Source organism: Hipposideros armiger, unplaced genomic scaffold (assembly GCF_001890085.2).
Source record: "Hipposideros armiger isolate ML-2016 unplaced genomic scaffold, ASM189008v1 scaffold_136, whole genome shotgun sequence".
NCBI lineage: Eukaryota > Metazoa > Chordata > Mammalia > Chiroptera > Hipposideridae > Hipposideros > Hipposideros armiger.
Genome location: NW_017731486.1, coordinates 2,446,416 through 2,458,908, shown reverse-complemented (window position 1 = coordinate 2,458,908; position 12,493 = coordinate 2,446,416). Strand labels below are relative to the sequence as shown.

The 12,493-nt window shown below is 39.7% G+C and overlaps 1 pseudogene; it reads right to left on the bottom strand.

The window, feature by feature from the left end:
- Positions 1-219: 219 nt before the first annotated feature.
- LOC109386615 (26S protease regulatory subunit 4-like) overlaps positions 220-12,493 on the bottom strand; it is a 100,432-nt pseudogene continuing 88,158 nt past the window's right edge.

The window sequence follows — 12,493 nt, the reverse complement described above, 5'->3', positions numbered from 1 at the left end:
CAAAGGAGTTTCTCTCAAGCTTTCAATCCCATTGACCTCCCCACTGCCCTCATCTCTCCTGCTGACCTCTTTCACCAAATCTCACAGACTCCAGGTGGAGAAATTTCTTTGCTCTTAAGGGGCCAAATGATTACATTAGACCCATTCAGGATAACTTTTCTATTTTAAAGTCAGCTGACTTAGTTGCAATTGCAAAGCCCCATTAGAGCCATACCTAGATTAGTGTTCGGTTGGATAATCATGAACGGGAATCTTGGGGGACATCTTTAGAATTCTGCTGATCTCACCTGGCAGGGAGCTACCTGGGAGTGAGAGCTCCCTCTCCCTGCAGAGGAGAGGAGGGACCACACGAGGTCTCCGCTCTTCACAAGCGCAAAGTCGCTGGAGGCCATCTGCACTGGCAGCAGCCTCCTTAGGCAGCAAAGGTCTTTTCCAGTGAGGACTGCCACAAAGTTTTTCACCATTCTGGCTTGGTCTGGTGCTATCTTCCTGCAAAGGCCCTATAAAAAAGAGACAGAGCACAGCAGAAAGGCTCCTGGAGCCGAGCCCACCATGGGTCTGGCTGTGCCTAGTCCAAATACACTTTGTGCAGGGAGAGGACAGGCTGCCTTTTTTGCCTTTTGGTGTTTGTCTGAGCCGTCTGCTTGAATCTGTTACCTCGTTTAAACCCTCACCACCACTCTGAGTCAAACACAAGTATAATCCCCTTTTATACAGATAACTAAAGTTGTGTAAGTTTCCCAGCAAGCTGAAATTTGAACTTTGGTAATCAGTTCCAGAGCTCATAAACATTTTACCGGAACATTCCCAAACACCCAGCCATCTGGGCAATCTAGAAAAATGTCGCTATTTGAACCGGCTCTCTAAAATTGGGGCAGATGGTTCTTTGGGTTTCCCTGGCTTGTTCTACCAAATGATTGTCTTAGTACAGGAGCATTCTCATCCCAGGCCATCTCATGCCAACCTCAGGGGCACAAGTCCAGGCAGCTTTAAGAATTGGCTCCTTTTCAGCACCTCCAAAGTTCCCTGAGGGGTGGGCAGTGTGGGGGCAATGGGAGGGTGAGCAGGGAGTTGGGAAACGTCCAGGCTCTCAATTTAAAAGTGCTTGTTATGTTTACAAGAGAGTACGCCAAACAAATTCACTGAGCTGTGCACCATTTCTTGGTAAATAGATGTAAACAGCCACCCCATTCCACCCCTTTTTTTACCTCTTTTAGGCAGAAAGTTCAGAGAGAAAGAGAAGAATGTAAAGAAGATGATGAGTAAAATATCATGGGGCAGGAGAGAAACTTCAGAGGAACTGACCATCACTACCAGTATCAGAAATGTGTGCCTGCTCCCTAATAACATGTTGATGTTGTGAAGTGGCTCCACAGAACAACTGTAATCAATTGTTTTTTTCATTCAGGAAAGACTATATTTATGCATGTGTTAGCCCTGACCTCAAGTTACATGTTGGAACTGGGCCAACTAAAGGTGGAACTGAGCACAGGACAGAAAAGGATAATCCTTACATTTTGACCCCTCAAGCCACAAATGTCAATAAAACTGAGGGTAGGCAGGTCTGGGTGGGGAAAGAGGTGACAAGTGGGATCTTTTTCCTGGGGAGGTGATAAAATTTGTGCTCACCCGCCCTCCACAATCCACTCCTTCCATGCCTTTGGTGTCAGCCAGTCTGTCAATATCACAGGGGGCTTACTCCAGGACAGTGACAGACCCCTGCCCCCTTCTCCGTGTCTTCATCTGCAAAGCAAGGGAACCAATCGTGACTCACCGTCTGAGACCTTGGTTCTGAAATCAACCAATGTTCAACATCTTAACATTGTATAAGAAAAGCATACATTTAGGAGCAGTAAGCCAGAAGAGTACTAGGTACACACTAAGCCTGTGTGGCAGCTCTGCTTGTCAATGGGGATCAAAGGCTTTGACTGGTGCTTCAGTAGATTTTGGATAGTTCCAGAATCACTTCTTTAAAAAGAAAAAAAAACACACAAAAAAGCCAGTTTTGACATAATCTCAGACTTACAAGAAAAGTTGCAAGAATAGAATAAAGAAATCCCATATACCTCAGTCTAGTAGCTTATGAGAACAGAAGCCTGCCAACAACCACATGAATGAGCTTGGAAGCAAATCAGTCAACCCTATGGTCTTACCAACAAAATGTGCTATTATACTTAGTCAGTTCGGGATGTTATGACAAAACATCATAGACTTATAAACAACAGAAATTTATTTTAGACAGTTCTGGAGAATGAGTTTGAGATCAGGGTACAAGCATGGTCAGGTGAGGACCCTCTTCCAGGTTGTAGACTTCTTGTCATATCCTCACAGGGTGGAAGGAGAGAGGGAGCTATCTCAGGCCTCTTTTATAAGGGCACTAATCCCATTCATTAGGGCTCTGTCCTCATGACCTTATCACCTCCCAAAGCACCCCCACACACACACTCCTAAAACCATCAATTTGGGGGTTAGGTTTTAACATATGAATTTTGGAGACACACATTCAGACTATAGCATATGCTTTCTAACTTTGCCAATCTGATAAGTGAGAAACAGCATATTTTAATTAATTTTAATTTGCCCTCCTCTTATTAAGTGATATTGAACTCTTTTTCATAGGTTTAAGAAGCATTTTATATATTTTTGTGATTGTTCATGTCTTTGTGCATTCTTCCTATCATATATATGGAATATTAGACCTTTAATATATATGTTGCAAATATTTTCTCCCAGGTCTTCATTTTTTTTTATATGCAAAAGTTATTTTTATTTTTATGTAGTTGAACTTATTAATCTTTTATTTCATTTAGATTTTGAGTAATGACAGCTTTTCCCTATACCCAAGTTATAGCTTATAGAGAAACTCATCCATGTTTTCTTCTGGTTATTGTGTGGTATCATTTTTTACCTTTGGACCGCTGACCCAGTTTCTTCTTGTGTACAGTGTAAGTATGGATCTAATTTTTACCTTTTTCCAAATGGTTAACCAGTTGTCCCAGCACCATTTACTAAAAAGTTCATCTTTGCCCCAGTGGTTTAAAATGCCACCTTTATCATATACTTAATTTTCATACATAATTGGGTGTATTTCTGGTCTCTCTGATCTAGCCCACAGCTCTTTTTGTCTGTTCATGCACCAGTATAACAGCTTTAATTATAGAGGTTTTTCAGTATGTCAATATCTGTTAGGGCTAGTTTCCTTCATATATTTTTTTAATGTTCTGGCTACTTCTGTGCACTTATTTTTCCATATAAGCTTTAATATCAACTTGTCTGGGTTTTAAGTTTGTTAGTATTTTTATTGGGGTTGTGTTAAATTTATAAATTATAATAGAGAGAACGGACATCTTTATCTTGCTGAGTTATCCCAGCCAAGAACAAAGGATGTCTTAATATTTGTTCTGGAGGCTAGAAGTCTATGTTTGATCTCAACTATTTCATATTATTTTATGTTGAAATTACCACCCTATGTTGTAGGTGTTATATTTCTTTTTCTGTGTGATGTGTTATCTTTGTTCTTTTAGTTTTTAATTTTTTAATTTTTTATTTTTTTGGTATTTAAAACAGTTTAAAGTTTGTTCTAGCAGTTACCTTTGTACTCATACCTTTTTATATGCCACTAGTCTCTAGTTATTTTATTTTTATCTTTTACCATGTCTCCCATTAATTGCCTATACAGCAATTAATGGGATTATTTTGCTTTCTTTTCTGTTCCCTTATCCTCCCACATTTTGTTGATTTCTCCTTTGTGAGAATATATAACATATGACATATAGTATGTAAAATATTGTTCTTCCACCCTTGTTCTGATTTATTGTATTCCTATATCTACAATTATATATAAGGTCATATAGTCCTTTAATTAAAGAATTTTTCCCTTCAGCTTTTTTTGAAGGTCACACATATTTTTTTCTGGGTTTTTTGTTTTTGTTTTTGTTTTTTGCATTAGTTTGATACATTAAAAATCAGAATCTTTAAAACATCATGTAAATGGGAAAAATGCCTCTCTGCATTTCAATTGTTCTCTCTCTCTGAGCCTTTTTACTTCTTTCTTTATATCATTTCTATTTTTTAGCTACTTTTCTACTTGTTATCGTTGCTCCTTCTTGTCTGTGGCTGGTTTAGCTTTTCAATTTCTGAATCAAGTTGGGATTTTATATCCTAAAAAGCTTTCTTGATGATATTTAACTCAGTTTTGAGTTTATGTTACACTTATCTCTGCTTTGCAATCAACTGAGGGAAGTAGATTTTGATCAGCTGAAGGGTTCTTTCTGTTACAGTAGTTGTGTACATATTTAGTGTTTTCCCTATTCATTTTACTGAATGGCTTACAAGATTACTCGTTTGAGAGCACCTCTTCCATCAGTGTAGGGAAGTGTGGTTTCTTTAATGGATGGCTTTTTTGGAGGAGCATGGGTGAGAGATTGTGAGAATGTTTTTTGCTTCTCTCTTGACCTACAGAGCCCTAAAACTTCTCTTTTTGGCTTCAAAACTCCACATACCAATTCTCCAAAGAGTGCATCTTCCTTCTTTTATTGCTTCTCCCCCAAAGTGATGTCTTTTGAAGACTGTCCCCTCTAGTTATGCTCACTCAGCATTTTTGCATGTAAGTGATTTTAGGTCAATCTTAGTTCTACCACTAGATTCCCATTCTCCTCTTCCATTAAGTTTTTACCAGACTTCCCTTGCCTTCCACAGTCTTGAAGTGGGAACATGAAAAATAGCCTTCTGGGGTTTGGCATTTATTTTTCTACTCCCAGGTAGTTTAAGTTCAGGTGTTTTCTGTCTTCCCATTCCACTGAGATTGGGTTTCACATGATTCCATTGGCTCTTGGAATGGTTCTCCATTGAGTTTTGAAAGCATGTTGGGAGATTCAAATTTATACAGCTCCTATTACTTCAACTACCCAGAATTCTTGATATGTTTTTGATTAACATAAAAGAAAAAAGATTTACTTTATATTTTTAAAATTTAAAAATCTACCAGCAAAATGAGATGGAGTATATTGATTTTCAGGGGTTTTTTTGGGGTTTTTTTGAGGTTCTGGTGGTGGGGAAGGTCTTTAGTTCTAACCTAACTGTGCAATTTGATAAATAAAATCTTTCAAAATGTGATATCCTTGAAGGAAAAAAAAACAATAAAATGTGTCCCTGGTAGTATTACTATCAGGCACCTCTGGAGTGACCTTTCCTGACTCTGAAACTCCATGACTCTGATGACACCATGGAAATGCTACTGCGGGATGTCACAGGCACTAAGCCAAGGTTGTAAACATGTTCCCTCAGAATCTCTCCCCTCCCCAGTGTGCAGCCCCAGTCTCTTCTGATCACAGTATTCTCTAGGGGTCTGGCTGGGGTGTTTCTATTCATATAGGCAATAAATTATAACTCGCCCTCATCGTGGCATTCATCTCAAAGAAAAAAAAAAGGGTGACTCTGTGACCAAGTGCAATAAACAACTGTGTGACTTCTTTGCCCTTTTTCTCCTCACCTTAAACCATCCTTTCTGCCAGACAGACAAATGGATAGAAATGCATGCACAGAGACACACAGACACAGATGTAAAACAAGCTGGAACAGTGTCAGCTGGCTAGCAGGCTTCCCTTAAGCCCCCTTCAAGTACAGTGAAAGCCTAGGACCTAACAGTCTTTATTCAAAAGGAAGTGACTGGCAACTGTTGCTCCACTTCTGTCCTATACCATGTGTCCCCAGCTCATGGCTCTGCCCAGAGGTCAGGGGACACAATGGCCCTGACCCTCCAGTTGTCAGCACTTCTAACAGCCAACTTATCCTGGGGGTCAGTGCGGGGGTGGGGGGGTGTGGTCGATATCTTTATTAGAGAACATTGATCCTCATAGAATTGTCATGCACTGGTGCAAGGAGCATGAAGTGAAATATTAAGCTCTACAAACATTTCGTCTTAGGAACAAGTGATGACCATTAGGTGCAGAATTTGGGGTTGGCTCAGGATAAGCATCAGCCTAACTCTTCTTTGTCCCCTCTCTGTGGAGCTGGCCTCACGTTGCATCCTTTCCCATTTTCTGCAAGCAGAGGGCAGGGTCCTCAAATGAGGGGTGGGGGGAGAGTACAAAATGGAAGATCTTTCCTCTCCTGCAGTTTTTCTGTAGCTCCAAAGATTTCTTTTGTGCAAAAAGAAAAAGAAAAAAAGCCTTTCATCTGCCAAGATTTTTACTTATCATATATGAAAGGGTATCGTCTTCCACACATTTTGAAATGCCTTAAAAACAGGTATCAAAAAGTCCAAGGCCCATTAATCTAAATTGCTTTAACACTTAGAGAAGAATAAAAGGCACTTTTTAAAATCTGCAAATGAATGTAACCTACAAAATTACAGATTAAATGATGGAGGAAAAAAAAAACACCTTAGGTTCTCAGCTTAGAACAAGCGTATTTAAAGGGAAAGAGAAATATTACTTCAATATTTTAAAATCATGCTTTGAAATAGATGAGAAAAAGTTAGACATGGACTTAGACACATTGGTAAGAGACAGCTAAAAAAATTCCAGTTCAGCTAAGACTAGTAGCCATTAAATTTCATTCAGTAAAATTTCCCAAGGAGGGATCAGCTTCATAGACAGGTAATTTCTATTTTTTTTTAAAGATTTTATTGGAGAATTGGGGAAGGAGAACATTGTGTTTTTCCAGAACCCATCAGCTCCAAGTCAAGTTGTTGTCCTTCAATCTTAGTTGTGGAGGGCACAAGCTCAGCTCCAAGTCCAGTCGCCGCTTTCAATCTAGTTGCGGGGGGGGTGGGGACGGGAGGGGGCGCAGTCCACCATCCCATGCGAGAGTCGAACAGGTAACCTTGTTGTTAAGAGCACACACTCTCACCAGCTGAGCCATCTGGCCGCCCATTGGCAGCTCACTGGCATCTCAGCTCAGGCACAGCTCACTGGCCCTTGTGGGAATCAAACTGGCAACTGAGTCACCTGGCAGGCCCCTACACAAGTTATTTTTACCACCTTTGCAAAAACCCTTATACATGAATCTAAACTACTAAGTCATTTTTCCCCTTTGAAAAACATATGAAGTTTCTCAAAGTTTAGACCTGAATCCTCAACTGATACAACTGATAGGAAAGCGATCATCTTACTTTCAGACTCTCCTATTAAATTTATCATCTGGTTCTCTTGTAGTAAAAGTAGAACAAAAGGCCTTTAATATTTGATAGTCTTGATTTTGCAGCCCCAGCCAGGATGGGAAAGCCATAATAAGGTAATAATACCTTAATTTTAGATCCTGCATATCTCTAAAGAACTAATAGAATTTTACCAGGCTATTTTTAAATCTAATTCATTCCATGATTATCCCTGACTGGTAGGTTCTATGGAGATGGGGTCTGTGGGGTTCTCCCTTGTCAAGTGAGGAAGTACCATGGATGAGGAAGTCAAGATTTATTGCAGACCTACATGAGACAAACTCTGGTTGGCCCTTTGCATTTTTTCTACCATTTAATCTTCATGCCATCATGTGGAAAGATTATAAAGATGCCCACAATTCTCCACCCTTCTAATAAGAAGCTGAGTCCAGTTCCCCACCCCCTTGAATCTGGCTGACCATGTCACTTACCTTGGTGACTGGAATGTTAGCAAATGGGATATAAACAGAGGCTTCAAAAAGGTGTGTGCAATGGGGCTTCTTGAATAATTATTACCATATGAACAAGCCTAGGTCAGCCTGAGAGACATGTGGCCCAGTCTTCCAGTCACATCTGACCACCAAACATGAATGAGGCCACCCTGGACCAGCCAGCATGCAGCCAACCTATCAGCTGACCTCACACACATGTACAAACCCAGCTGGGATTAGCTAACCCAGCCAAAACCAGAAGAATCACCCAGCAGAATCAAGAGCCTAAAAAAATTGCTTTTTAACCCATGGTATTATGCAACAATAAATAATCAATACAACATTACTCTCTCCATTTTACAAAATAGAAAACTTGGGCTCAGAGACTTGGTAATTTGCCCAAGGTCTTCAAATTCAGTACCTTCTGAATGCAAAGCACATATAGAATCCATGTCATGGGAAGAAAAGTTGAAAACACTCCATTTGTTAAGGCTGAAAATGAAAATATTTAAACATTATTGCTGTCCTCAAAGATTTTGAAAACAGTTTAAAAGAAGATAAAGTAGACCTATATATTGGGTTGATTCAGTAGAGAAAAAGAACAGAACTTTCAAGGAAGGAAAATTTAAGTCAAAAAGAGAAAGAGCATGATAACATGCAGTGTTATTTACTATAGAGTAACAGCCGGAGAAGGAATTCCGCTAGAGGCTAAAGGACATCCTAGAGCAGTGATTAATTCCCTCTTTGGAGATGATATTGGCTTAGGGACAAAAAAGAATCCCTTCCCTACTTCAGGGTTCTAGAGAGACATGAGGCTTCAGACCTTCTTTAGGTATCTAAAAAGTCCAAAGTCATTGTGTGTAAGGCCTCTGGGACTTGGATTGAAATTTGGCCAAAATGGAAATGCATATCACTGGTCATTTGCCTCTGAGATGTTTTGTCACCCAGTTCCCTTGATCTTTCTGCAATTGAGACTTCTATATTGTATTTCATACTCATGGCTGCTTGAGCAAACTGCGTTTGATGTTAAGGAATTTTGTGGAGAGATTTTTACCCCCCTAGTGTTCTGATATGATCATCAACATACAAACCTGATGTCATTTTGGGAAGGAGCTGGAACAAAGCACACACTGAAGTGGCTCAGGGAAGGAGAGTGCTCTATTCCCCGAGGAAGCCACTGTCCCCCACTTCTCTCACACTGGAGTCCTGCAGACCTCACCTGCTACCACCAGGATGCATACAGGAGGTCAATGAGTTTGCTGCTGAAAGGATATTACTTTTGGTGATGATTATAAACAGCATGGAGATTCATTTAGAAGATAAATTATAGAACAACAGCATAATCATAATAATTTTCTACACTGTTTTTAGCTACCAGTGGCAGTAAAATAGACACAACACTATTAGACCCTTGTCTCAGAAGAATGTCTCTCACATATAGGCATGAGGAACATAGACTGTCATTTCTGTTTCTTTCTATCTTTAACACCAGGAAGAAGCTGCTACTGAGTTCCTCTCCTAGGTGACTGTCATTTAGGCCTGATGGCCCATGACTTCTCCACTTTCTAGTTGTTACTCCAAGACAGGTATATTCTGCTTACCAGTTGTTTTTCTTTCTTAAGCCAGCATGCCGACCCCATCCCCCCATCTTTCTTCTTGGGTTCAAAGTGGAGACCTGCTCACATCATGATATGATAGCTGCTTATTTCCCAAGAGAGATGTAGGCTAGTCCAGCTCCAAGGCTGCAAGAAACAGCTGAGAGAAGGAAAGGGGAAGAAGACAGTCAGAGACAATGTCAGCTGGAAGATCTATTGGGTTGTCGGAAATGTCGTTGTCGGAAATGTCATGATGCATTTTTGCAATGAAAAACATAGAAAAAATACGTCATGACTTTTCTGACAACCCAATAGCTTTAAAATGAAAAAAGCAAATAGATAATAAACATGTGTAGCAGGAAGTTTAAATGAGTGTCTGTCTCAGTGACTTCCTCATTCCAAAAGAAGGTGTGGAAAAACCTATGCTCCTGCAGTCTTTAATTCAATACCCACTTCAAGAGTAAGAGTTGTTGCAGTGTAAAGATTAAAGAAAAGGATTCCTGTAAAGATACACTGCTGGCATTGTGTTAGAGAGGAAGTCCTTTCCTTTCTCAAATCTAATGAGAAGATTTCATGAAGAATCTTCAGTGTTTAATCCTTGGGGCTGCCTTCTAGAGAGCTGTGCAGGTTGACCCTATATGAGGACACCCAGTGAACATGTAAGTGGAGGCTGAAATCAAGCCCTGTCCCCTCACCAAGCCTTGCACACTCCCCATGGGGCCACATCCATTGGGAGGAAAGACACCTAATTTGACACTTGCACACACACACACACACACACACACATGCACGCACTCACCTGAAACTAAAGTCCTTGAGTAAGAGGTGAGCTGGGGAAGCAGCTGCCTGTGACCAGGGCCAGGTCTAGATGTAGGCCTGGCTCAGGTGAGCGCTGGCCTGGGCCTGGATTAGACTGCCCAAGGGCATGATCTGGACATTTGAGGAGACCCCGAAGAAAATATCACCTTTAACAAGCAGGTAGTCTATTGGAAAAGAAAAAAAATGCTCTGTTTATATGAGACATCTATTTGCTAAGGTATTTTCATTAGCCCTGGCAGAATAAAATATAAAATATAGATTTTTCTCTTTGCTTGAATTTAAATGCAATGTATGTTGTCATACTTCCTGCTAGTTGAAGGTGTTTTTTAGTTTTGTTTTTTGTTTGTTTGTTTGTTTGTTTGTTTGTTTGTTTGTTTTAATCTGACAGGAGGATAGAGAGTGAGGCTATTCATCAATAGCTAATCAAAATTTAGTGATTGCCCAGAAAGGGGAGAAAAAATAGAGCCACGCCAACGTTATTTTTGAACAGTGAATATTTTTCATTCTTTTAAGAAATTACTGCAATTTCACACATGAAATCTAAGGCATAGGTAAGTATGATCTTGAAAAATTGTCTTTTGTTGGTTTGATGGTAACATTAAAAAAAAGTCAGTGCTGTACGCATTTCCCCTGGTTTAGTGAGAATTCAGCCTGTGCAGCAGAAAACCGCACAGCACTTTGTCTGCATTGTTATAACAGGAAAAATGGGGCTAACTGCTAGAAATGGTGGGCATTGCCATTCTGCCCACTGGGCAAGGGAAATCATGGTTGTCACTTCTTGAAAGAAAATCATTTCAAATGACTTTAAATTACGATGAGTTACACATCTGACATATTTAAAATTCTGCCTCTTTATAAAAGGTATAGAATTACCCAATTAGTGTTCTTTTTCTAGTTTTGTTTTGAGATGAACTAATCTGTCCTCTAAGTTATATTAAATACATTTGAATAACCACACACATATATTTTTTAAGTTTTCATTTACCAGTAGAAACACTGGATACAAATCTTTGACTATAACTTTAACCTTTGAAAACTCTTCCATGCAAATTACTTTCTTTCAGGGTTACTGTATAAGCTGTCATTCTCCAAAAGTGACATTATAATGGCTGTTGATCTTGCAGCCTCAGGGTCTCAGAGCTGAAGTGAATGATGTTGAGCAGGCCCAGGAGATGATCTTTATACTTCTTGAATGTGAAGGTAAAGGACACAATGTCCCCTTTTAGATTTCAAGAACTTTTACGGAGTATATGAGTATATGTGTAAGTATGTGGGGAAGGGTAATATCTGTCTAGCTTTGCCAGGTGGAGTCTGTTCTTGTGAAAGTAAGCTCCCTACAGTGCCAGGTTGGACTGGCTTAGTGTGGAAGGAAGCAAAAAATAGATATTCTCCAGTAACACAGGCCTGCCCTGGCTCCTTGAATGGTTGTCTAAACTCCTGTTAATGGCCCTCAAGCATTAGAATGAAAACATCTCACAAATTGCTCAGCTTTTCTTTGTTATATCATCACCTCCATTAATTTTGGAGATAATGCTGTCTGAGAAAAATCTTAGGCTTTTCCTCTCCTTATTGGATGCACTTAGTACATGTTTCAATGCAAATGAAGAAATTGACTTTAGAAAGCTGCTGACTCACTGTAGGTAAAGACCCAGTCAGGGGTCACATTTGTTGACAATGTTACATTTTGGAGTTGTAGAGCTTTGTTTCTTGAGACACAAAGAGGAATAAAAATATTCCTTTCATCTTTTAAAACTTAAGAAAAATATTTCAAATAAATAAAGCAAAAAGTTCAAATGAAATTTCATATCTATTTTTGTGATCAGTTAAGAGTGACAGAGAGGAGAATAGTAATGGGAAGGAGGAACAGAGACATGTCATTGGGTTATCAACCAAAAGACCCTAACGTTTCTCAATACCTAAACTATGTCACGAGCTACGCTTGCTTACAGGAACTGAAAAGGATTTCCAACCTCAAGGGCCAAGAAGCTGAGGCAAAAACCAAGATGGCGATGGGACATCATGTGTAAAAATGTCCATGTGCAAAAGGGCCGTGTGCAAAAGAAGAATAATTACGCATGCCTAAAAGAATTTAATCACTCCATGCCACAGTCTAAAAATAGGTTCCTCCCTAGTTGGGGAGAAGGTGCCATTATAGCATGAGTTCCCCCTTCTCCATTCTTTGATCAAAGGATAAAGTTTCTGCTCTGCTTTACCAAAATGGTTTCATTCTATTGTAATGAACGCCAGTGGGCAGAAGGACCTCAGTTTGGGTGCCTGACCCAAAAGGGTCAGTAACAGAAGGACAAAGAGAAAAGCAGTGAACACAGAAAGATGCAGAGAAATACCCAGGCTGAGAAAGATGAAGACACACATATAAAAGTGGGAATGTCAGAATTTATTGTTTTAAAAAAAAACTGGTTTAATTTAGGCCTAAACTTCAAAGATGTGAGAGTTTTCTCTCTCCATCCCTAAAAGATAAAAAGGATTAT